The sequence below is a fragment of the Sapajus apella genome, unplaced genomic scaffold (assembly GCF_009761245.1).
Source record: "Sapajus apella isolate SASKATOON/1434 unplaced genomic scaffold, GSC_monkey_1.0 scaffold8, whole genome shotgun sequence".
Lineage (NCBI taxonomy): Eukaryota > Metazoa > Chordata > Mammalia > Primates > Cebidae > Sapajus > Sapajus apella.
In genome coordinates this window covers 11,607,917-11,635,120 of record NW_022436948.1, presented here as the reverse complement: position 1 = coordinate 11,635,120, position 27,204 = coordinate 11,607,917, and the positions used below count along the sequence as shown (strand labels likewise).

The 27,204-nt window shown below is 44.6% G+C and overlaps 1 long non-coding RNA gene across 1 annotated transcript; it reads left to right on the top strand.

Annotated features, from left to right (window-relative positions):
* Positions 1–16,037: 16,037 nt before the first annotated feature.
* LOC116550857 lies at positions 16,038–27,196 on the top strand. The gene is made up of 3 exons (XR_004268606.1): positions 16,038–16,048; positions 26,242–26,245; positions 26,778–27,196. It is a non-coding gene; the product is annotated as an uncharacterized LOC116550857 (long non-coding RNA).
* Positions 27,197–27,204: the final 8 nt, after the last annotated feature.

The window sequence follows — 27,204 nt, the reverse complement described above, 5'->3', positions numbered from 1 at the left end:
CGCTCTTCCTGTGGCTTCCCCTCAGGAGAGGAGAAATTCCCACTCCTCACTGGACCTGCACTGCAGGTTCTGTTCGCATCGTATTGGTCACCACTGTGCCTTAGGCTTATCTTGAGAAAACCACTGGCTACCGGGAACAGAGGAATCTCGGGCCCTTTCAGGCTCTTCTCGGAGGCCCTGCCCTGGGCACACAGCTGCATGAGAGTTGAGCAGATGACTGAACAAAATGGGGGTCCTTGAGGAAGGAGGATGGCGATAATGGATACCATGACAATCAAAGGCGCTGTCTATAAATACCATTTGTGGAGTTTCACCATGTTCCAGGACTGTAATATTTCTAACACCTCCCTCAACCTCAGTAGTGAAATCATGTTATTATCTGGTTTTACAGAGGAATAGACTGTGCTCATAGGTCAAGATCTTTTGATATTGTTAAACGAAACTTTTTCTAAAATACTGTGGCAATAGAGTTTGCCAGCGGTCAGCCCAGGGATAGAATTTCCCAGGTGGTGCGTGGACTTCAGCCAAGTGCAATGTGAGACTCGTCCCCTGCACCTTTCATTGAGCTCCTTAGATACAGGCTTCCCACTGGATGCTCCTTACCTCCCACCAAAGAAAAATCACAATCAGCAAAGCCAGGCCTGTTCCTAATATGGGAAGGCTTGCCAGGCACCAGGTGGACTTACATTGGAGGACGAGGTCAGGCACAAACCTTTATAGATTCACATGTCTTCCTGCCCCCACCCCAGCCCACTTGGGGCCACCCAAAAAATGATGCCCTGGAGCCTTGGCATGCCATTAAAAGTGAAGAAATGCTTAATCAAATCACGCCACTTGAAGTGAGTTGAGCTGGAATGGAAAAATTGTGCAGCCCTGCCCGCAATGGAAATTTACCAGGCCAAAGTGGACACCAAATACTCCCAGGTTGTTTTGAAATAGATACGGTCGTGTTCTGTAAAGTTCTGAGATCCGTTTCCAAATATTTGAAAACCTTTCCATTAACTAGGATTGCTTTAGGAGAAAACACACACACACACACACACACACACACCCCTACCTCTCCCCCACCCCAAAGGCTTATACTATGTGTATGGAAGAAATAGAAAACTCTAGACAACCTAAATATCTCTTGAAACTGGCAGAGACCCATGAATCCCCTCTGTTGTCCATTGAGACAGCTCTCATTTTTTAAGTTTATTTATATAATCCCCCCTCAAAAATGTCCTAACTTTCCATTTATTATCAAAATATTCTTTTGCCACTAATTTCCCTTCTTGGTTAAAATAAACAAAACAGAGTGAATGCTGTTGGCATTGCATCTAGGATGCACTCTGCTGTAAACGAGAGAACACTTTCTTGACTGATCTTGAAAAGTCCTCCCATGAGAATTTCCTGTTCAGTTTGTCTCTGTTTCTTAACTCCATTTGTCATAGAGGGCAGAGACTCAGTGGCAGTGGGAAAGGGGAGGCTGCCTTGGGCTTGCTAGGGTCCAACATCTCATCCCCTGTGGTCAGGCCCCTGCGAGGTACCCATGGAGTCGTCACATGACCTGGACACTGGGGCTGGCTACCGTGTGGCCTCAGAGAGTTAACATCTCTGGACCTCAGTTTCCTCAGCCATAAAATGAAGCCATTGGATTTGATGATCTCTAAGCCCCATCCTGCACCGAAACTCTAGGATTCAAATCCAGCAGTCTAAATAATAATAATAAAAAGTAGAGAAGATATTTGAAGGTAGAACACAAGAAAAGTAGGTCAGAAAACCAGCTTGTCCAAAGCTTCCTTCCCAAGAACACAGATGAAAGCGTGTGAACCTCCAGAATATACCCTCTAAGTGGAGGAACAGACAGCGGGTGCAAAGCAGGCCTCCTCCACTTCCCAGAGCCAGGGGAGAGGAGTTCTTAGCCCTTTAGCTTCTTCTAGTCCACGGCCTAATTTGTATGGCTGCCTGGGGGGGTTGGGAGGGGGGACTCTGGGATATGGGGCAGGCCAGCGTTCCTTTTTGCAGAAGTTCCCCAGGCCTCCTAGAGAAATGGGGAGGGGTCTGAGGGTGAGGGTGAGGATGACTCTCAGTGCAAAGAGAAGGCCAAAGGTGTCTGTCTTGGGAGAAGCTCACCTGAAAGTGACAACTCACCAAGTCCTCTCTTGATTAATACGGCCACTGAAAGAGGGGGCACTACCCTGTTCTTCAGGGGGTCTTGGGGTGGTCTCCTGAGGATGTGTCCTCCATGGAAGGATGTGAAGCAGAAAGAAGAAATGCTGGTGGCAAAGGTGTGACCCTTCAAGACTGGCCACAGAGATGTCATCATCTCTGCTGGGAGACTCCCCTGTCTGCAATACTCTTGGGAGGCAGCAGCAGCCCTGTGGCCAAACTTTCTGGAGACCCCTGATGTCATGTAAAGGCCTGAAGTGGGATGGGGAAGGCAGCCACACAATGCATCCCAACTGCACAGGACCCAGTCAACCCTGGGCATCTGGAAATGGGAAGGGACTTGAGAGGCTGGAGGCATGGATTTCTATGCTGGTATCAGGTGGAGCCGGGGAGTCAGTAACACTGGGAGGTCTTGTAGTCACCCCCTAAGTCAGATTGGCTTAGGAAGCTAAAGATGACACTGGCAACACTCTTAATAGCTGCTTCTCAATCATGGCTCCTGGTTCAGGTCAGGAGACCAAGGTTTGGTGGCTGTGCCAGTTTCAAGGGAAATGAGAAAAACAAGGCTGAGACAATGCTTTCTTCCATACATCTAAGTTCATTTAACTTAAAAGACTGTTCTCTATTTTGAGAGTATGTCTTCCCCAATTCTGGCATTAAATAATTTTATGAAATAATGGCAATAGGTGATAGGTTTAGAAAAAAGGTTTTTATTTGACAAAAGAAGAAGTTGGAACATTTTGCTGAGCCCTGTGGCCGATTCTTGCAGTTTTCTCTCCATATTGGCTTTCCCCTTTTTTCATGCTAAGAGAAGTATAAAGGGGCATGTGACCATCCAGAATAAAGCCTAGAGTTCCCAGTGGCCCTTGGAGCTCAGTGTAGCCATTTTTCCAAGTTCTGGCCAATGGGATGTTTGCAGAAGTGATATATACAACTTCTGGGGTGTGTCCTCAGAGGGCAGGGGTCTGTCAGTTCCCTGACACTTTTCCTCTTCCCAAAGGCTGTAATACAGATGTGGTGGTGAGTTATCCTGACTGTGCAGATGAATGCAGTATCCTGGGGTGGCACAGCAACAAGGCATGGGGAGCCGAGAGTCCACTCTGTCAGCCCAGGATGCTCACAGAATGCGAGAGGAAGATAGCCATTGATATTTCACGTCTTTGGAGAGAAAATGAGTCTGCACTTACATGATATTTGCAGGAATGAAAATAGTTGAGATCAACCAGGAATAGAGAGTAGAGGGAGAAGAGAACAGTGTCTGGCACAGAGCCTCAAGAGCTCTGACATGTAATAGTTACGTTGTGGAGGGAGAATCCATAAAGAGACCGAGGAGTGAAGCCAGAGAAAATGAAGAGAAAATGGTGTGAAGGAGCCAAGGGAAGAGAGTGGGAGAAATAAGGGAGTGGCCAACCTGTTTCTGTGACACTAACAGGTTCAGTAAGATGAGGCCCCAAATGCAGCCATTCTGTTTAAAATGGAGGTGATTGGAGACCTTATTAAGAATTGCTTCCTTAAAGTGGTGTAGTCAAAGTCTGTGGGAATGGGGTCTGGGGTCATTGGGAGGTGAGGAGGACACAAGGATTGTGGCCATGAAGGCGAGTAAGAGAGGCTGGGTTCAATGTCTCAAGCCTGTAATCCCAGCACATTGGGAGGCCTAGGTGGGTGGATCACTTGAGCCTAGGAGTTCAAGACCAGCCTGGGCAACATGGTGAGACCCTGTTGCTACCAAAGATACAAAAAACAAAAATTAGCTAGGTGTGGTGGCATGCACCTGTAGTCTCAGATACACGGGAACCTGAGGCGTGAGGATCATCTGAGCCCAGGAGGTTAAAGCTGCAGTAAGGTGTGATCACACCACCGCTCTCCAGCCTGGGCAATAATGCAAGACCCTACCAAAAAAAAAAAAAAAAAAAAAAAACAGAGAGGATAGGAGCTGGAGGAAGAGGGGGGTCTTCTGGTCTCTCCTTCCCTCCTTTCCCCTCTTCTTTTTTTTATTTTTTCCTTTTCCCTTTCCCTTTTCAAAGATTGCCGCTAGGGGATTTTATTTATTTATTTTTTGAGACATAGTCTCACTCTGTCACCCAGGCTGGAGTGCAGCGGTGCGATCTCGGCTCACTGCAACCTCCGCCTCCCAGATTCCAGGATTTTCCCGGCTCAGCCGCCAGAGTAGCTGGGATTACAGGTGCCCACAACCACGCCTGGCTAATTTTTGTATTTTCCGCAAGATGGGATTTCCCATGTTGGCCAGGCTGGTCTCAAACTCCTGACCTCAGGTGATCCACCCGCCTTGGCCTCTCAAAGTGCTGGGATTACAGGCATGAGCCACCATGCCTGGCCACAGCTAGGGGATTTAAATGCTGATGGAGGAGATAGAAGGACCAAGCTATAGAGGATAACTGGTAGCACCAGGCCTTTGAGAAGGCAAGAGGCACAGGGCGCAGAGGGCACTTATGAAGGATCTGGCCCTCCCAGCAGGAGGAGGGAGAGCTGGGTGCAAACTCAGGGACATCCATTTATAGATTTGGTAGCACAGTTGGTTTTCTTTTCTCAGTACAGTAGAAGACAAGGTCATTTGCTGAGTGTGAAGGAAGGAAGGAGTGGTTTCAGATGTGGTGAGATTGGAGAAGGTTTGAAATACAAATTGTGCGAAGCAAGAGCCTGTATCGACTGAAGGAGCCCTTCGTGGCTCCAATTACCAGGCAGTCCTGAGGGCGTAGCCAAGACAGGTGGCTGTGCAGTTCTAGGATGTCCTTCCAGCAATGATCTGCTGGCCGACAGCAGGTGTAGAGAAGGTGGATACTGACGTTTACCCAAGGCTGGAATTTTGCTAGGTAGGTGAGATGTAAGGACAGAGAGGAAGAGAATGTCTAGTACAGACTGTCTCTGACTTCCAATGGTTCCACTTATGATTTTTTGACTTTGCAATGGTACAAAAGTGATATACATTCAGTATACAGCTATTCTGTTTTTCACTTTCAGTACAGTATTCAATAAATTACAAGACACCCATCACTTTATCATAAAGTAGGCTTTGTGTGAGATGATGTTGCCGACTGTAGGCTAATGTGTTTTGAGCACATTGAAGGAAGGCTCAACTAAGCTAGGATGTCCAGCCAGTTAGGTGTATTCAATGCATGTTTGACTTACGACATCATCAACTTAGGATGGGCTTATCAGAATGTAACCCCACCGTAAGTCGAAGAGCACCTGTATTTGGAGGAGAGTAAAGAAAAGACTGGATCATTGAATGTAAGCAGGATAAAATGGAAGGTGAAGCAAGTAAAAGTAATAGATAAGGAGTATCTGGGGGGTGGTCACTGGACTGAAGGCCTCAGTGGGGATGAGAGAGAGCTTAGGACAGGATGCTGTGGTTAGAGAGCGGGCAACTTGGTTTGAGATTTAGGAGTGAAGGAGCTCTGAGTCTTGGCCAGATCCCAGTGGTGAGCATGGGAGTGGGTGCTGAGGTAGAAGAAGGGAGGTGGTCCTGGGATCATGGGGGGACAAGGGGCTGAGGGCCAGGACCTTGGCTGGGCCTTACACAGGGATCCTGAGGCAGCAGCATGAATGGAGGTGGAGAAAGTTGTTAACCATTTGCTAAATATTGGTTGGATGAGGACAGGTGCCAAGGAAAGTCTAGAAATGTCCTAGACAAGGGCAGTGAAAACGCAGAATTGACCTTAGCTCTAGTTGAGCAGATAGTTGGCAGGACTAGAATTTCCGGGCCACACAGAGAAAATGTCTGGAAGTGACTATGTGGCGCCAGGAAGACAGGAGCCCAACTTCTGGCTCCAAAAGTTTCCATGTAAGAGGGCTGCAACAGATTCAGTAACTCTTGGTCAGCCTGGGGCAACTTGGTCTCCTCAGCATCTCCTGGTGAGCTTTTAAAATGCAGATTCTAGGGCCTTGCCCAGGCTAGTTAAATCTGAAGGTTTAAGGAAAGTACCTGGGCACAGGGCTGTTCCATGGCCTTGGACCCGGGCAGTGGAACTCAGATGGGCCCTGTGCTTGTTTTAATGCTCTGTTGCTGCCATCTTGAAAATCCTTAATGTCTGCTGAAATAGAAACCCTGAATATTCATCTTGTACTTGGCTTCAGAAATTAGGTAGCCAGCCCTGTCTGGGCAGGAGTATCTTTTAAAACATTTTCTCAGGGGATTCTGATGCAAAGCCAGGGCTGGGAATCACTAAGTTAAGCCAAGAGTTGGAGGGAGCTCTCAATGAGAAGGCTGATAGGCAAAGGTAGACAGTTTGTAAGCATGGAGCAAGAATTTGGAGAGCAGCATGGAGGGCAGAGGGAGAGAGGGATGGCAGACGGAGTCAGGAGGAAGATGGAGAAGGATATGATGGGAGAGGAGGGATGGGTACAGGTATTCCCACTCTAGGTTTCCACTTGGTTCCTTGGAGAAGGGTAAGTGCCTGGACATAAGATAAGTCAGCTACGGCCTGAACGGAAGCCCCAGTGGTGGGGTGTGGAGCTGGGGATCCGTTGCCTTGAGGTCTTCTGGGGTGCGTATACAAAGGTGTGCTGGGATGATGGATAGGAGAGCAGAGCCCTTGCAGCGCTGGGCATAAGTATGAGCAACCTGGGCACATGGCTTTGGGCTGGTTGTACTGCATATGGGAATTGTGCGGTTGGGAGTGTCTCCAGGACTCCTTGGAGCTCAGTGACTCATGATGTTTTGGCTGGAGGACAAGAACTGGGAGCTGCCATTACATAGATGGGGTACAGAGCAATGCCGGTCTGGAGAGCTTGGAATGCTCAGGGAACCTTATCAGGGATGTGCCATGTCCATGGGAATCCTGCTTTCCCCTGGGAGTCCAGGAGGAAGGGAGGGGTGCAAAGGAAGCCAGGACAGGGCTCTGAGATGAGGAGACTCCCCAGAGAAGTGAGCCGTAAGCACAGGCGCCACGGGGTCATGTGTTTATGAAATTGTTGCTTGTTTTTCTAAACTATGAGAGATAAGAGGCAGTGAAATCTTCCCTCTGTTTAAGCCCTTTAGTGTAAATATTTCTTTCAAAATCAGCCCAGACAGGGCGGGCAGGTACACAGTCACGTTGCTCCACCTCTGCGAGCTACTTGGTCCAGGTCCTGCCATGAAGGGAAAAGGCTGGACCAGGTGCAGCTGAGGCCCGAGAGGCTCCTTCAGGAAGGACACCTCCCTAAGGGCAGGGGAGAAGCTGCCTGAGGGAAATTTCATCTCCAGAGCTTGTAGCATGGTCAGGAGAGTGGCAAGCACCATTGTCACTCTCTCAAACTCAGACATAGCAGAGCGGCAGGAGAGGACAGCGGAGGTTGTCTGCTCCAGGATACCATGCCAAATCTAAGCCAGGAGCAGCTGGGACATAAGGGTGCGTTGTATCCACGTTGGCCTCGAGGGAATCCGGCCTCTTCCTGCTTGCTGGCCTCCAGCCTCCTGTGGTCCTTGTTAATCTGTTCCAAGGGCATCTGTGGTTCCACTCCAACATTAAGCCTGAGTTGGCCCTGAGTGTCCCCAGCAGACAGCCACATGGTGGAGGGTTCATACCTGGGATTCCTAGACTGTAGTAGTCAGCGTTCTCTAGAGGGACAGAACTAATAAGATATATATATTATATAGATGTCTGTGTGTGTGTGTGTGTGAATGTGTGTGTGTGTGTGTATGTATGTGTATACATATATGAGTTTATTAAGTATTAACTTACATGATCACAAGATCCAACAAAAGGCTGTCTGCAAGCTTGAGGAGCAAGGAGAGCCAGTCCAAGTCCCAAAACTGAAGAACTTGGAGTCTGGTGTTAGAGGGTAGGAAGCATCTAGCCCAGAAGAAAGATGTAGGCTCAGAGGCTAAGTCTTTTTTACCTTCTCACATTTTTCTGCCTCCTTTATATTTGCTGGCAGCTGATTAAATGGTGCCCACCAGATTAAGGGTATGCCTGCCTTCCCCAGCTCACTGACTCAAATGTTAATCTCTTTTGGCAGCACCCTCACAGACACACCCAGGATCAATACTTGTATCCATCAATCCAATCAAGCTCACCCTAAGTATTAACCATCACATAGACTAACAGCAGGATCAGGCAGCTTCACTGGGAGAGCCCAGAGCACACTGAGGCAGCATACATGTTCTCCAGGCCACTTAGGATGTTCTGCTCTCCATGGAAATGTACTAACATTATAAATTCTCAGTATGCTACTGGCCAATATGCACCTGAAAAGATGCTCAACAACACTAATCATTAGAGAAATGCAAATCAAAACCACAGTGAAATACCACCTCACACCCATTAGGATGGTTACTATCAAAAAAGGAAGGAAGAAAGGGAGGGAGGGAGGGAGGGAAGCAGGGAAGAAAGGAAGGGCGGAGGGAGAGAGAAAGGAAGGAAGGAAAGAAGGAAGAAAAAGAGGGAAGGAAAGAAGGGAGGGAGGAAGGAAGGAAAGGAGGGAGGGAGAGAAGAAGGAAAGGAGGGAGGGAAGAAGGAAGGAAAGGAAGGAGGGAGAGAGGAAGGAAAGGAGGGAGGGAGGGAAGAAGAAAGGAAAGAAGGAAAGAATAAGTGTAGCCAGGAATGTAGAGGCAGCCCTGGGCACCGCTGGGGGGGAATGTCAATGGTGCAGCCACTGTGGAAAATGGTATGACAGGTCCTTAAAAAATTAAAAATAGAATTACTGCAGCATCCAGCAATTCTGCTTCTGGGTATATACCCCAAATAATTGAAAACAGGGTCTCAAAGAGATATCTGCATACCTACGTTCATAGCAGCATTCTTTATGATAGCCAAAAGGTGGAAGCAACTCCAGTGTTTGCCGACAGATGAAAAGAATAAGCAAAATGTAGCACAGGGATCCCCAGAGTCATGTCCCGAAATGTATGGTGTCAAAAGAACCTGGGGGTTGCACTTCCCAGCCAGTCAATTCATCCTGTGCTCGAGAATGAGTGTGTGGGGTTTACTGTGCACACCTTCTGAGTCTCCTGGGGGACATCATTTGTGTCCCCCATACTTGCAAGCTCTACAGATTTCTCCATCCTCCCTGAAGCTCCTCACTTCTGCCTTCCTCGCCTGAGGGCCTGCTCCTCATCTGTTCATTTGGAACTCTTCAAACTCTTTGTTGGTTCTTTCCCACCTAATTCTTCTTTTGCTTCAGAGCAGCGTGGAGGGACTTTAATTAGGAAGATGGAGAAGAAAAGGAAGATGATCGAAGGGTCTAGATTCTGGAAGACGGTTGACTATCCCCATCCTCTCCTCCACCCCAACCCTGGATGCTTAAAGTCTTTCACTTCAAGGTTTGTCTCTTGCTAAGACTTGCCAGAGCCTGTGAGGCTGCACTTGCTAAAAGAATGTCCCCTCCTCACCAACCTCCAAACGCATTAAAAAGTCACCTTCACTTGTTCATTTCCAACATCTGAGTTCCCTTTCACTGCAAACAGGTAGAGGAAACCATTCTGCTGGGTTTTCTTCCTGGTGGAAATCCCTTGTGAAGTTGACAAGCAGCTCCTTCCTCCTCCCCCGAGCGCATGGGTCCATACTACTGTGTCACACACCTGTTCCCAAGGCACATTCCCCTCCAGCTGTGGGCTGCTGCATGTCACCCAGCACATCGGGGAGCTCTCGCAGTGCCGTCTGTAAATGTCAGCGTTGGTTCCTCTGCTTCAGAAGTTTTTTCTCTGACCTCAGCATCACATCACTTCATCCCTGGAGGCATTTCCTTGTGTAGAATGTTTCTGGTGCTCAACAGCATCTGTCTCGGGCTGAAGATCAGATATAAAGACTCCAGCACCCCCTGTTTTGGGGTGGCTGGTGTCACTTATCTATCTGCAGCCCAAACCCTAAATCAGTGGTCTCCAGACCTATCTATTATGTAACACATTTAGGAAAATGTTGGGGGGTCATATGTTTACTTATCAACCATATATTATGTAAATTATAAGACATACATACAATTGAAACTAAAGTAGGAACATGATGAAATAAAGAATATTTTGAGTGCCATTAATTATGAAAGCTTTGTATTACCATTTGTTAGTATCTGAAGGCAAAATGTAAATTTAGATTTAAGGTTCATCATAAACAATAAGGGTTATACATACGCATTTGAAGTAGGCTTCTTGTGAATTTTTATCACTTTGACTGGTTTTTTGTCAGATCCGATCAGCTCCATGCATTTTAATTTATTTTTTTGAGACAGTTAGCTCTGTCACCCAGGCTGGAGTGCAGTGGCACAATCACAACTCATTGCAGCCTCAACCTGGCTCAAGTGATGCTCTCATCTCAGCCTCCCAAGTAGCTTGGACCACAGGTGTGTGCCACCATGCCTGGCTAGTTTTTAAAATTTTTTTGTAGAGACAGGGTCTCACCATGTTGCCCAGACTGGTCTTGAACTTCTGGACTCAAACAATCCTCCCACCTTGGCCTCCCAAATGCCTCATTTGGCCTCAGAGGAGCTTCCCCTGTCTCAGGGTAAGGAGAGAAGTTAGTACCACCTTTTTTTTTTTTTTTGCTTCCTGTGGTGGCCAGGTCAGTATAATCCTCAATCAACTTTTAAAATAGTAATCCTAAATCTACCCATTCATTGCATGAGAATTGATTATATTACTATGAGATGGTCTAATCTATAAATCCACTTACCTGCCTGCAGGTAGATTGCTCCAGGTCACTCTGTCTGGGAGGGAACCTGTCTGTCCCTTTGAGGTGTGATTGTTCTACTCCCTAAAAGTCTTCAAGTCCAGCATGTGAGCGACTAAGTTAGGTGACCCATGAGTACCTTTATATAAAATATTAGTGTATTAGCTAGCAAGGACTCTCATCAAAGTGCCACAAATGAGGTGGCGTAAACAACAGAAACATTCTCTTCTAGTTCTGGAGACCAGAAGTCTGAGATCATGGGTGTCCACTGGGTGGGTTCCTCCTGAGGCTGGGAGGGAGGATCTGTCCCAGGCCCCACTCCCCTAGCTTCTGGGGGTTGCCGGCACTCTATGGTACTTGTGGACATGGCACCCCCACCCCTGCCTTCATCTTCCATGGTCTAACTCCTATGTGTGTGTGTGTGTGTACGTGTTTGTGCACATGTGTGGGGTCCAAATTTCTCCTTTTTATAAGGATATCAGTTATATTGAATTAGGCCTCACCCTACTGATCTCATTTGATCATCTCTGTAAAGACTTTACCTCCATGTTAGGTCACACTCTGAGGTACTGGGGGTTGGGATTCCATCATATGCTTTTCAGGGGAACGACATTCAATCTATAACACTCCATGAAGCTCACTTTTTTCTACTTTCCAGATAAAAATAACAGAAATAGAGGTTCTAATGGCTTCCTTTGGCATCCCCAGGGAGAGTGGTCTGTTGCTCCCAAAGTGTGTATGTACTCTCCTTTGGAGGCCACTGCCTCATCAGTGCTGGCCCTCCTCCTCCCCCTGTGATCACTCATCCCCAGTTCTTACTAGGAGCAGGGGGATATGGGGTGTTGATATGGCTTGGCTCTGTGTCCCTACCCAAATCTCATCTTGAATTATAATTCCCATAATCCCCATGTGTCAAGGGAGGGACCTGGTGGGAGGTGATTGGATCTTGGAGGCAGGCCCTTCATGCTGTTCTTTTGTGATAGTGAGTGAGTTCTTATGAGATCTGATGGTGTTATAAGCATTTCACAGTTCCTCCTTCACAAGCTCTCTCTTGCCTGCCACCTTGCAGATGTGCCTGCTTCCCCTTCTGCCATGATTGTAAGTTTCCTGAGGCCTCCCCAGCCACATGCAGAACTGTGAATCAATTGAACCTCTTTCCTTTATAAATTACCCAGTCTTGGGCATTTATAGCAATGTGAAATGGACTAATACAGGTGTGGAATAGACTAGGCCTGTAGGAACTCCACCTGAGTTATCAGAAGATTGGTTTAATGGAGACTTCTGGTGTCAAGACAGCAACATGAGTCACTGGCTAGCCTTCTTTCCGTCTTTTCCCTTGCGCCAAACCTCAGAAATAATACTAAAGTTGTGTGTGTGTTTTTTCCAGACATCTCACTCTGTCACCCAGGCTGGTACAGTGGTGTGATCATGGCTCAGTGTAGCCTCTATCTCCAAGGCTCAGTTGATCCTCCCACCTCAGCCTTTCTAGTAGCTGGGACTACGGGTGCACACCACCCTGCCTGGCTAAGTTTTGATTTTTTGTTTTGTGGAAACAGGGTTTCTTCATGTTGCCCAGGCTGGTCTTGAACTCCTGGGCTCAAGTGATACACCTTCCTTGGCCTCCCAAAGTAATGGGATTACAGACATGAACTACCATGCCCAACTCAAGATATAGTTTTAAGTGAAGACATAACTGTAAACAAGAAGGGGAAAACAGTTTTGCAATTCTTCAAAAAGTTAGCCATGAAATTATCATATGACTCAGCTATTCCACTCCTAGATATATACCCCAAATAATTGAAAATATATTCAAATAAGAAATTATAAATGAATATTGATAACAGCAGTATTCACAATAGCCAAAACATGAGACAATCCAAATGTCCATCAATGGAGGGATAAGCAGCATGTGGGATAATGCATACAGTGGAATATTATTTAGCCATAACAAGGCATGAGACATGCACATATGCTACAACATGGATGAACCTTGAAATCATTATGCTAAGTGAGGGAAGCCATACAAAAAGTCATGTACTGTATGATTTCATTATATGAAATGTTCAGAATAGCTCAATCCGGAGACAGAAAGCCAATTTGTGATTGCCAGGGCTGGGAGGAGGGGAGAATGGGGATTGACTTCTTAATGGGACAGAGTTTTCTTTTGGGGTGACAAAGATGTTTTTGGAACTAGATAGAGGTGGTGGTTGTGCTACATTGTGAATGAACTACATGCCACTGAATTGGACACTTTAAAATGGCTAATTTTTAGTTGTATGGATTTTACCTCCATTTAAAATATAAAGCAAGAAGAAGTCTTGGAGAATCAGAGTCATGGACTTTATAACTAGGAATGGCTCCCTATGTGATCAGGACTCAGTCTCTAAGTTGATGCCATCCAGTGTAACAAAGGCCCTGCAATCAGCCTGGGTGGCCTCCACCAACTTGGTCATGTGAAAATTCTAGCAACGACATGGATTTATAAACAAAAACAAAAACAAATGGCTGGATGTTGTCTGCTGTGCAGAGCTCCAGGGCAATGTCAACATATTGATAACCGCAATTTACAAGACCCCTTCCTGTCTTCTCTGTCTCACTTCCAAACCTTCAAATCTTGTATTTTAAGTTCCTCCTGTTTTCTCTGGAATGTAGTTAATTGCCTTGGAATGACTATAATCTCCGGTAGAGAATAACATGCTTATTGGGTCAGTGGCTCTTTCTCAAAAGAGCTGCACAAAGAAGATTATGTGTGAATTCAGAGAATGCTATTAGGTGCCAAGCTCCGTTGGATTTGAAATGTCCTGTCAAGTTGCAGATTCACAGCTTGACATTTATATGGTTATTTATGTCACTTATTAACTATGGTGTGTTTGTGGCAATCTAATTATGATTGCCTTCTCAGCTTGTGAATAGCAAGAAGAGATTGCTTTGCAACAAGAGCTCACCCTGGGATGTTCTGTTGAACACAACTTGGGGAGGATGGGGATCAAAAGGAATGATGGCTTTGTTGTGTATTCTTTTGCTTGTGACATTATAGAAGCTTCTGCCCTAAGAACACTGGTTGCCAGGCATTCTGCTGCTCTGGGTCCGGGAAGAGGCAGAAAGAAGCTTGTGAAGCTGCCTCAGGTGCATGGTCTTTAACAGTCTTCGTTTCTAGGAGATGCTGAAACACCCAGAAAAAAGTGCTATATTTCTTTAAGGTGGCTTGGAGATTTGGCCTGAGTCGGGGATTGTGGAGAGCCAATATTCTGCTTTTGGAGAAATTTGTCCTAATTTTTGACATTCTGACATTAAAAACAAAGATATTAAGCTGTGATTTTTAGCTTTGTGTCTGCAGTGCAGGGGGAATGCTCTGTGCTGGGAGGCCTGTCGACCTGGAATGAAATGAACTCACATTCCAAGGCTTCTGGTCATAATGTTTGCCCTCTCTCTTCCACCTTCCCCACCCTATGGAGCTTTAGGGTGAAATGGGTTATGAATGGCAGACTTGGTAGGATGAGGGAGAGGCTGGGGCAACAGAAGAGAAGAGCTTTGCGTTCAGCTCAGAGCCAGATTGTTGGGAATAGTGCTTATCTTCCGATGTTGCAGGGAAGAATCAGCATTTAAACAAAAGGTTTTTCCGAAAGGCCTTTTTTTACTTTCTGCAGAAAGGGCACTGCTTGCCAGCAGTTTTGCCACGAGAGTGCACTAAACAAAGGAAGAGCAGACATATTTATGTTTAATGCATTCGGTCCTATTGCTGTGTCTTGATTTCATTGGCTGGAACTGGACCTCACATTTTAGGCTATACCCAATTGGCTAACAACTTAAAACTTTATTAAAGAAGTAAGGGCAGAGGAGAACAAAGGAAAAGAGGAAGTAGCTTACAGAATGCTGAGAGAGGCAAAAATACTTTTAAGTAAGGAAAGAGGAACAAGCTATGACCTAGGCTTGTCCAGGCATGTCAAGGCAGGTATCTAGGCTAAAATGTAAGAACTAAGAACATCAACTACACTAATTTCTTTATTTTAGCTAGCTGATATAACAGAGGCCTTAGAGTAGATTAACCTAGAGAAAGAGTCTACTATCTATTTTTAATAGGCTGAGAAAATTTGAAGAGGAACCTTTATTTATTTCACTTTTTACAATTTCCCCTGCTTTTATTTTGTAATTCTTCTTTAAACTTGTTTAATATATTTTGGCTTAATTGCTCTGTTTGGTCTTCTAAAAGGAGCAGTCTTTCTGAATGGGGTGGAAGAAGGTTAGGAAACAATTCAGTGAGTAGTAGAGACAAACTTCTGTGTGAAGCCTCTCAGACAAGGGATAATACAGCATTCTACTAGAACAAGTGCACCAGCAACAAGAGTGGATTGAGGTGAGAATTGAAGTTAGATTTTTTTCCATCTGCTGAATATTTTTTTTTATTATTTTAGTAAAAGGGTTACTGATTCCAGAATGCTTTGCAAGTTTATTAGATAAATCTATTCAACCTTGCAATGCCCTGGTTATGGTTCCATCAGGGGCTGTATTATTGGGAATAAAGGTACAACACTGAGTCCTTATTATGACACAAACACCCCCCCTTTTTTTTGTTAACATTATGTTTAAGGCTATTCTCTTCTCATAAGCCATTTGGCTGGTGGGTCCTAATAGTTCAGCTGTTCCTCTGATAGCAACTTTAGTGTAATTCACAAAGCATTTTTGATTGTAATAAATATAATTTATACAGTTTACATTTTTATTAATGGTTACCTATCAGAACAATGTAGATTTAAACTTTGCAGCTATTTGATTTTGTGCTTTAAATTCATCCAGTACTCCTTGAGGGACTTTAATGGTGTCTATATAAGCTTGAGAATCAAAGTACTCGTAAAGAGTGTTTCTTGGTTTGCGGTGTTTTGTTTTTACCTTCTTAGACTGATGAAATGCCATGGTAAACGGGATAGCCAGTTGGATTAGAGCACAAGTACCACTCTAATGATTTGGCAGAGTGTTCAGTAAAGGTCCTCCACAGTACCACCATACATCCACTTGGGAATGGTTGAGGGTGGACTGATGGGTAAGCTCTTTTGAGGGGCTTGAGCTTTTGCATCCTTTTATGCTTCCAAGGAACACTGAATTCTCCCCTTGCCATGAGAAGCACGAGATACACTTGGCATTTAGAGGTGGAAGCTGGATTGCCGTTGAGGGCTGACCCACAAGGTATTGAACTTCAGGAAACAGCAGAGAGAGAGCTCAGCACAATAGACTATGTTAGGCTATGGAATTTTGAAAACAAGACACCATCTACTCCCTACCTGATTGATGAAGGGACCATCCAAGTGGAAAGGAGACAGTCGGGGCCTCTGGCCTGCCGTGTGCACAAGTGTAACAGTTGCTTTTATTTAAGGTGTGGGTGTAATATTTAATCCATTCCAGTTAGGCATTTGCGTTTTGGTATCCTGTTTCAATGGCTAAGTTCTGCTTTAGATCTTCTACTTTTAGAATAGACACCTTGGTATTAGGAGTGGGAACAACTGGTGTTGGGCCTAAGACTGAGATTACTGAAGTTGGAGAGGAAGGGGGAATAATGTGTATTTAGCAAATACCTCCTCGGGGATCCTTTTTTTTTTTTTACATTAATCCCTGTACTATAGAAGCAACTAAGGGCAGGCCTAGAGTCAGTTAAGGCAGAAGTGGTGATGGGGAGAAGGACAGGGTTGCACTGATAAGACTGAGAGTTGGCCGGGGCAGTTCCCTTAGTCAAGTAGAGGAGGGGCTTTAAATCAGCACACACCCCACCCGTGGAAGTCTAACCTTGGTCCTGAGGGGTCTAAAGAACACAGTTTTAACTGCTACAGGGTTGCCAGGTTGTAGGAAGAGAAAATTGGCGTCTCGGCTGCAGGTGATCACAATGATGGGAACTAGGAGTAGCTATATTGATTAGAGGGCCGGGGCATAAATACTTATTTAGAAAGGTTAACTGTTGTTGATCTTTTATACCTCTACAAGGTATGACAGCAGAAGCATTAAAGGCAATGGTCTGAGGTGACTCAGACTTAGTTAAATTAATAACAAAGGAGCTAGTAACAGAATAAAGAAAGGAAAAGGAGCAATATAAAAGGCATATGCAAGTTAAACTTTCTTTAACTTCAACTTGGTAGGGCTCGGCCCCAGAACAATAGCCCATGACTTTGGAAATGTTGATGCTTTCTTGACTTGAGTATGATGGGTCCACCCCTTCTCTGCTGTACGAATAGTCTCAGTGGTAAGTAACGCAAGATAAGGTCCTTTCTAGGCTGGCCCAAGCTTCCTTCCTTTCTATCCTTTGATGAAAACGTGATCTCCAGGCTGATGCTGGTGCACTGGAAACTCCAAGGGTGGCGCCTGTGCTAAAAGACCTTTAGTTTTAAGAGAGGAAAAGGTGGAAGACAGACTAAATATATAATTTTTAAGAAACTGATCTTTGGTTTCAAACATGGGAGCATCAGCTGAGGAATGTAGGTAAGGTAGTTGATACAACATTTTGTATGGGGATAGACCAATATCCTTCTGGGGAGCAGTCCTAATATTTAATAACGCAGTGGTTACCATTTGGTCCATGGTAACTGTGTTTTAAAATTAATTTAGTTAAATGTTTTTTTTTTTTTTTTTTTTTTTTAGAGTTTGGTTTATTCTTTCTACTCTTACAGGGGAGAAGGGGTGCCAGGGAATATGAAAGTCCTCTTTATTTTATGTTTAACACTTGGGCCAGCTTTTTAATAATATGTGCAGTGAAATGAGTTTTGTTATCTGAATCAATATTTTAGTTTAAATTTAGGCATAAGATGTTTAACTGATGCCTTTACTACAATACTGGCAGTTGCCTTTGAGAAAGGAATAGCCTCTACGTAGTGTGTGAAATGATCTACTATTACTAATAAGCACTTAGCCGTCTGAGGGCATTGCAGCGCTATCTACTTGAACACTTTGGCTTCTAATCTAGGGCCTCTTTGTTTTTGTCTTTTTTCCTTGTTTTCGCATCTACAACCTCTGCAACCATTACTTTGATGTTCTCCCTTAAAATACTGGCCTTGTCTACTTTCCTTTTGTAACCTTGAATTCTAGGGCCCTCCTCTTTCACCTCCTTTGGCAAACCCTGCCGGCATGGGTCCAAATTTAGCCCTTGGCAGCATTTTCCCATGGCGAACTTTGCCAGAAGATTTTTTTGCTTTCTGTCTTTGCTTTTCTTTCTTTTTTTTTTTTTTTTCCTATGTATTCTTTCTGGGCTTTGCCTAAAAGCTCTTCTATTGATCGGTTTTTCCAATTATCTAGTTCTTATAACTTCTCTGCAATATTTGGCCAGCTATTCGTAACAAGATGCAGCTTTAACATTCTTTGTCCTAGAGGGCTTTATTTACCAAAAGCTTTAGAGAGATTTTGAGGTCGAGAGGCTGACTCTTGAATTCTTTTAACAATTATTTCTTTTAAATTTCTTGTGTTATTTCAATGGGCTGCAAGATTATTGTCCCACTGCGGGTCTTGAGCTGGAAACTTTGTATCTGCTGCTGGGACATCCTGGCTTGCAGGATCATCTCATGCCCAGGCTGCCATAGCAGCCCTACAGATCATGTTCCGTTCCTCCCTTGAAAAAAAAAAAGAATATTTAAAATGGACATTAACTCTGTCCAAGTATATAATTGGGGCTCTAAGAACTGATCAATTTGTTCTGCTACTCTATCAGGGTAATTAACTAATAGCAGACTTTGGACCTCAGAAGCGGTTAAAGGAGTGTTCACAAAGCCAACCGCGCCCCCTCCTTGAGGCACTTCTTTTAGAGGAAAAAGCTTTGAAGCTAAAGCTAATTCCTTAGAGGAGGGAAAAGAAAAATTTGGGATATTTCTTTTACATCGCTGTGTCTTCTGCCGAAACAGTGCTGCAGCGGATTCAGGAACAGCAGAAACAGGTAGTGTGGGAGGAGGAAGGGCGGGTGCGCATGCAAGAGCTGGGGGAGCTGGGAGTGGACAGTCTGTGGGCAGCAGTGGGAATGAGGAGGTCCCACTTACATGAGGGTTGCTCATGGATAAAAAGTTGACCTTTGTCAGGCGAGGCCTTCTCTAACTTTGATCTGCTCTCTGGTTATTTCCCTTCCTCCCTTAATGGGTAAAGGAGGACGGCCCCTGCCGCCAATAGAAAGCATAATTGATCTCCTCTTGTAAGACTGGGTTCTTATTATTGACATACATTATTAGAAATTGACAGACCTAATCCTTAGCCGGCCTAAATTTTGGCCAGACAGCTGCAGGCTTGAGGATCGGTTCTTTGGTCCCAGTAAAACAGCAATATTTTATCATTTGTTGCTTTTTTCTTATGCTTAGTCCTTTCATTATCCTTTTAATATGTTAGCATATGCCCTAAAGGGCTGTCGTGAGGAATCTCATCACTGGAGTCAGCTTTACTTCATGTCTTTGTTTTACTAGAACCTGATATGGGATACTGGCTGGGTTTAATCTCCTTAATCCACTGGAAGGCCCAACTCCTGAAGCTAGGGATGTTTCACCTTTCCAGCCCTGGAAGGTGGAAGGCCCAATCCCTCAAGCTAGGGATGTCTCCCCTTTCCAGCCCTGAGAGGGTGACCTGTTCCCTCTCTTTTCTCTTCCAAAGGTTCCGTGCACACTCACGCATACACACATTCAACCCTACAGGAGTTGACCACCAAAGAGGTACTTTGTCGCCCTCTTGCAATGTTTCTTACCTTGGCTCATGCATGAGGTTGCCTGGCTGCCAGCGCTGCAAGTCTCTTTCCCCTGCGTTGCTGAGAATCCGAGTTTATTCCTTGTACTGGGTGGGTCCTGGCTCTACCCCTAGGGCCACTGTAATGAGGTGATGGGCTGTGCCTTCCCATGAGAGAGTGCCGGAGACCATCCCAGAGGGGAATGCCTCCCCAGATGGGCCACCAAAGTGTTGGGAATAGTGCTTATCTTCCCACGTTGCAGGAAAGGATCAGCATTTAGACAAAAGGTTTTTCAGCAAGGCCTTTTTTAACTTTCTGCAGAAAGGGCACTGCTTGCCAGCAGTTTTGCTACAAGAGTGCACTGAACAAAGGAAGAGCAGGCATATTTATGTTTAACACATTCAGTCCTATTGCTGTGTCTTGATTCCACTGGCTGGAACTGAACCTCACATTATGGGCTATACTCGATTGGCTAACAACTTAAAACTTTCTTAAAAAGATAAGGGTAGAGGAAAACAAAGGAAAAGAGGAAGTGGCTTACAGAATGCTGAGAGAGGCAAAAATATTTTAAATCAGGAAAGAGGAATAAGCTATGACCTAAGGCTTGCCTGGGTTTATCCAGGCATGTCAAGGCAGGTATCTAGGCTAAAATGTAAGAACTAAGAACATAAACTACTCTAATTTCTTTATTTTAGCTAGCAGATGTAACAGAGGCCTTGGAGTAGATTAACCTAGAGAAAGAGACCACTATCTATTTTTAATAGGCTACAAGAATTTGAAGAGGAACTGTAACCAGGTTGTGGGATGGGATGGGGCTTAGCTCACTCCCCCAATGAGATGTGTTTGAGGTTCTTGGGCTCTCACTCACCTAAGAATGGGGAGAGGGCCCAGGTGGCACAGTGAGCTTGTTCAAGTAAGTATTGAACCCAAAGAGTTTTGCAGAGAGTGATTTATTAGGCAGAGAAAGAGAGAGAAGTAGAGAGAGCTCCCATGCTGTTGTGGGAGGGGATCCCAGAGAGGGAAATCTCTACAGGGAGAGAGGGAGAGACAGCTCCCACATTGCCATGGGAGGGGACCCAGAGATGGAGTCTGTATAGGTAAGGGAGTAGGGGGGATTTTTAACCCTGGAGTTACTCCCGCCCCATTCTTGTCTAGTGAGAGGAACTTTTCCAAACTTCCTCTGGAGTGGTTGATCTTTGACTCTGATATTGAATTGGTTGCCTGGCCTGCAATCAAAGCCTCCTCCCTTGGAACTTTTGGCAGGCTTTCTAAACCAAGGAAGCTTACCTGGGCTCTCTACCCAGCCTGCACACGGGAAAGTTAGACAAAGAACTAAGTTCTAAGTTATTTGTCTTAGAACAGGATGTCTTCATCCTGTCAGGATGAAGACCTGTCAGTCATGTCGCTGGGAATTTTCTGCCTTTGAAACCATGCCCCTTGTGGACTTGGTTTTCCTTGACACAATCCCTCAGAACCTATATTTATTTCATTTTCTACACAAATCTACTGAGCTCCTCTAGCTTCAGACAAGGTTCTTAAGAGGGCACTCCATCGTGATACAAGAACCAGAACATTTTTTAAAAAGCCTATCTGTGCTCCTATCAAACTACTAATGACATTCTTCACAGAATAAGAAAAAACAATTTAAAAATTCACATGAAACCAAAAAAGAGCCTAAATAGCCAAGGCAATCTTAAGCAAAAAGAACAAAGCTGGATGCATCACGTTACCTAACTTCAAACCATATTACGAGGCTATCGTAACCTAAATAGCATGGTACTGGTACAAAAACAGACACATAGACCAATGGAACAGAACAGAGAGCCCAGAAATAAGGCCACACATCTACAACCATCTGATCTTTGACAAAGCTGACAAAAACAAGCAATGGGAATAGGACTCCCTTTTTAATAAATGGTACTGGGAGAACTGGCTAATCATATGCAGAAGGTTGAAATTGTACCCCTTCCTTATACCATGTACAAAAATCAACTCAAGATGGATTGAAGACTTAGCTGTAAAACCTGAAACTATGAAAGCCCTGGAAGATAATCTAGGAAATATCATTCTGGACATAGGAGCTGGCAAAGATTTCATGACAAAGATGCCAAAAGCAATTGCAATGAAAACAAAAATTGACAAACAAGACCTAGTTAAACTAAAGAGCTTCTGCACAGCAAAAGAAACTATCAACAGAGTAAACAGATGACTTACAGAATGGGAGAAAATATTTGCAAATTATGCATCTGACAAAGATCTACTACCCAGCATCTATAAGGAACTTAAACAAACTTACAAACAAAAAACAAACATCCTTATTAAAAAGTGAGCAAAGGACATAAACAAACACTTTTCAAAAGAAGACATATATGCATCCCCCAAGCATATAAGAGAAAGCTCAATGTCACTGATGATTAGAGAAATGCAAATCAAAACTCCAATCAGATATCATCTCACACCAGTCAGAATAGTGATTATTAAAAAGTCAAAAAATAACAGACATGGGTGAGGTTGTGGAGAAAAGGAAATGCTTATACACTGCTGTTTGGAGTGTAAATTAGTTCAGCCACTGTGGAAAGTGGTGTGGTGATTCTTCAAATAACCTGAAAAAGAATTACCATTTGACCCAGCCATCCCATTGCTGGGTATATACTCAAAGGAACATAAATCATTCTATCATAAAGACACATGCATATGTATGTTTATTGCAGCACTATTCACAATAGCGAAGACATGGAATCAACATAAACACCCATCAATGGTAGACTGGATAAAGAAAATGTGGTACATATACACAATGGAATATTATACAGCCATAAAAAGAATGAGATCATGTCCTTTGCAGCAACATGGATGGAGCTGGAGGCCATTATCCTAAGCAAACTAATGCAGGGACAGAAAACCCAGTACTGCATGTTCTCACTTATAAGTGAAAGGTAAACAGTGAGAACACATGGTCACAAAGAGGGGAACAATAGACACTGGGGCCTGCTTGAGGGTGGAGAGTGGGAGGAGGAAGAGGATCAGAAAAGATACCCATTGGGTACCATGCTTATTACCTGGGTGATGAAATAATTTGTCCACCAACCCCCATGACACACAGTTTGCCTATATAACAAACCTACACATGTACCCCTGAACCAAAAATAAAAGTTATAATTTAAAAAAATGAAGAATAAACCTGTCTGAAAAGAATACCACATTGAGCCACAAGATGCTCAGTAAAAGATGACCCCCAACCCTTGCCCTCACTGCTGGTTGGGAATGGATTGTCTCACACCTGTCTGTTTACACCCTGGTGACACTGTCCTCCTCCTGGCCCTCAGGACTTCAAAATAACTCAGTGTTTTAGGGCAGGGAAACGTATTCACATTTTGCCACCTTCTTGGAAACTGATGTATATTGCTGGTTTCCACTTTTATAAGATCTAATTAAGGGCTGATCAATTCTTTCCCATCCCCAAACCATCTTCAGCTCTTGCTTAAGTTGGAGTGCTGTTTGCCACAGACCTGTTGCTTTGCAGCTGGGTGAGAGTGACTACCTATCCTGATTCTCTGAGACTTCAGACGGGCACAACTACTGGCATTCTGTCAGGTTAAGTGAAGACTCACACAAATATGTCAAATTGATTTTTTTTTTTAAGACAGTCTTACTCTGCTGCCCAGGCTGCAGTGCAGTGGCATGATCAATCTCAGCTCATTGCAACCTCTGTCCCCCTGGGTTCAAGCGATTCTCATGTCTCAGCCTCCTGAGTAGCTGGGATTACATGCACTTACCACCATGCCTGGCTAATTTTTGTGTTTTTAGTAGAGACTGGGTTTCACCATGTTGGCCAGGCTGGTTTCAAACTCCACCTCAAGTGATCCACCTGCCTCAGCCTCCCAAAGTGCTGGGATTACAGGTGTGAGCCACTGCGCCCAGCTGGCCTTTGACAAAGACGCAAAAGCTACTCAGAGGAGGAAAGATGGCCTTTTCAACAATTGTGCTGGAGCAATTTATACCCCTCTGCAAAAAAAGGATCCTCGACCTAAACCTCACACATTAGACAAAAATTTAACTCCAAATATATCATGAACTTAAGTTTAAAATATAAAGTTTTAGGAAAATAGGGAGTTATGGGGATGTAGGGGTGGATGACATGTTCCTAGACTTGATACCAAAAGCAAGATCCATAAAAGAAAAAATTGGTACATTTTACCCCCTTAAAATTTAGAAAAAATTTAAAAACATTTGCTCTAAGAAAGACCCTGCGAAGAGAATGAAAAGACAAGTTACCTCCTGGGAGAAGATATTTACAAACCACATATGTTAGTCTATTTAGCATAGCTATAAAGGAATACCTGATACTAAGTAATTTGCAAAGAAAAGAGGTTTACTTTGGCTTATGATTCTGCAGACTGTACAAGAAGCACAGTGCTGGCATTTGCTTCTGGGAGGCCTCAGGAAGCTTCCAATCATGGCAGAAGGCAAAGGGGGAGCAGGCGTGTCACATGGCAAGAGAAGGAGCAGGAAAGAGAGAGGAGGAGGTACTAGACTCATTTTAACAATGAACACTTGCAGGAACCAATAGAATGAGAACCTACTCATTACTATGAGGAGGGTACCAAGCCGTTACCGACATACATGGTTTTAGTTTGTTTACTCATTTATTTTTGGTGAGAAGCAGCCTCCTCTGCTGCCACAGTCTTCTAACCACGCTCCGGGCTCATTCTTCTCACCAAGCTCCAGGATCATTCTTTTCAGTGCTGGAAAAAGGGGCTCAAGGGCTCTGTCTCATCTTGCGTGGTGGGAGGAAAAAGGGAAGATGGATTCAAACAGGATTAGAGGCCTGGCCCTTTTTTCCTGAAAGGATATTCTGCTCTTGAATTATCAGTAGGCTTCAGGGAGCTTTTGCTTTTAACTTACCACCATCCATATATAGAATCAGAAAACACGGAGCTGAAGGAGTCCACGGAGGTCACCTGCTGCCCACCTTTCCTCCTTGTTCGACAGAGAAGAAAACTGGCGTTCAGGGAGGTGCTGTGACTTTGCCAAGCTCACTCCACCAGTGCTGGTAATTTCTTTTTTTTTTTTTTTTTTTTTTTTGAGACAGAGTTTCGCTCTTGTTACCCAGGCTGGAGTGCAATGGCGCGATCTTGGCTCATCGCAACCTCCGCCTCCTGGGTTCAGGCAATTCTCCTGCCTCAACCTCCTGAGTCGCTGGGATTACAGGCATGCGCCACCATGCCCAGCTAATTTTTTGTATTATTAGTAGAGACGGGGTTTCACCGTGTTGACCAGGATGGTCTCGATCTCTTGACCTCGTGATCCACCCGCCTCGGCCTCCCACAGTGCTGGGATTACAGGCTTGAGCCACCGCGCCCGGCCTAGTGCTGATAATTTTTGAGGTGTCTAGCTATTTTGCAGACACCCAAATCTGGGGAGCAGGGAACACATAGAGAGAGTGGTCCCTGGAGAGAATTAGAACCAGTAACATGAACATGCTTCTTGAAAGATGAAGAGGCAAAGCTTTGGGTGCCATGTTGTCCCTGTGACTTATAGCCTCAGTAGAGCTGGGTGTCAGGCTGAGGTGGTTTCCAGGTTCTTGGTGCTTTCAGGGGGAGCCCAGGCAGAAAGAGGGCCGTGAGACTGTCTATGTTCCTTCTCTGTTCCAGCTCCTAACCACTCTGGGTTTTGATGTCCTGCTTTGGCTTGGAGTCCGCCAGGAAGAATTCGCCCGCTCTTCTTGCTTTTGAACCTACCAAGGGATGACACACATGCTCAGGGTGAATGAGAAGTCATGTTTAAAATAATCCTTTCTTTAGTCATACCCAGTCTTAACTTCATACAATGTGGATCTTACAGGACTCAACAATTAATCAAAAAGTCATAAGCTAACAAAATAGGAGCTCTCTGCCAAGAACCCCTGTGCTGCAGGTTTTGGGGTTTTGGGGTTGCTTGATTTATAGGGATCCCATCCACTGGGAATGCAGAACCATGTGCCAGAGTGGTGGAGCATCATTCCTCCTGAAGATGGCTTGGATGAGAGCCTGCCCATGCTGCATCTGTTCTGCAGATGAAGAGAGACACACACAAAGCCAACTATTGTGCTCTTGGACTTCCATGGCCTGAACGGCCCAAGCAAAGCTGTGATGGCTGAGCGTTAACATGCAGTGAATGGAACTTGGCCTTCTTTGGAAAAAATCTTTTTCATTTTGAAAAATACTTGAATACCATATTCAGAAGTTCATGACTACCGAGAGGGAGTTTTAGGCAAATAATCAGCCCCTATCCCTTTTTCAGGATAGATTTTCCATTTTAATTTCCAACTACAAACAGCATGAACAGAATATGAACATGTATTAAGAGTTTTCTATGTGCCAGACACTGTTCTAAATGTATTACCTATTGCTTTCTTCAATCCTCAGCACAATCCTATGAAATAAGTTCTCACTTACAGATGAGGAAGCTGAGGCTGAGCGAAGAGGTTAAGTAACTTGGCTAAGGTCACACAATAATGAAACAGCAAAGCCAGATTCAAATACAGATAGTCTGATGCCTGAATGGAGACTCTTAACCAGTACTCTTTATTTTCTCTTAACGAATTCATCACCCTGTTTTAGGTGAGTGAGTGTTAGAGGTGCGATGTGCCTGGAATGCAGATTCCTAGATGATTCTTCTTATGTGTAGATCTGATATGTTTTTGCCAACTTCCTAAGCCAATGCAGGGCATTCAGGTCACAGGACTGGATCTGTAGTGTATTGTTGAGCCCTGGTAGGTGGTGTGGGCTCTGGGTGAGGTATCAGCATGGCTTCATTTAGCAAGTGAATGTGAGGGAGAAGCAGAGTGGTAGGCAGCCTCCAAAATGGCCCCCACTGATCCCTTGGTCCTAATATTTATGCCCTTGTGTAATTCCTTCTCCTTCTATGTCAGCTGGACTTAGTGACTTGCTTATAACAAATGGAATAGGGCGGAAATGATGGAATTATAAAAAGACAGTGTCTTCCATCTTGAGTCTCACTTTCTACTGGATCACTCGTCCTTGAGGAGTCCAGCCACCATGTAAGGTAGCCCTGTGGAGAGACCCACATGGTGAGTGAGTGATATGTGCCACAAACTGAATGAGTGAGCTTGAAGATGAATCTGACCCCAGTCAAGCCTTCAGATGAAACTGCAGCCCTGGCTGACAGCTTGACTGTAACCTCATGAGTGACCTTGAGCCAGAGGCACTCAGCAAAGCTGTGTCTGGATTCCTATCTGGCAGAAATTGTGACATGGTAAATGTTTGTTGTGTTCAGTTGCTAAGCTTTGGGACAATTGGTTACACTGCAATAGATAATGAATGCAAGGAGCAGCTGGGACCCATCTCCTCCTTTAGGTGTAGACAACTGACCTGGCCATTGAAGCCACTGTCTCCATCCTCCATGCTGAGCTTGGATGAGGAGACAGATCATCCTGGCTCATGGGAGCCACAGCCACCCAATAAGTTTTACCTCATGCCCTTGCCACCCCAGTACCCTGATTCCTTAACCAAAAAATGAATCTTGACAGAAAACTCTAAATTCTACACAGCACTTCCAGGTACATTCTCCTTTGGATTCTTATAATTGCCCTAGGACACACATAGATGAGGAAACTGAGTCTCCAAGACTGGTGTAACTCTCTGTATGGTTTATAAGTTCTTTTATTTTCAAGGTCTCTCTCAAGACATACTTATGTTAGAGCTCAGAGGAGTTGAAAGAACTGCTAGAGCCAGGGCCTAAACTCAGACAAAAGAAAGACTAGCTCCAACATAGCTCCAACAT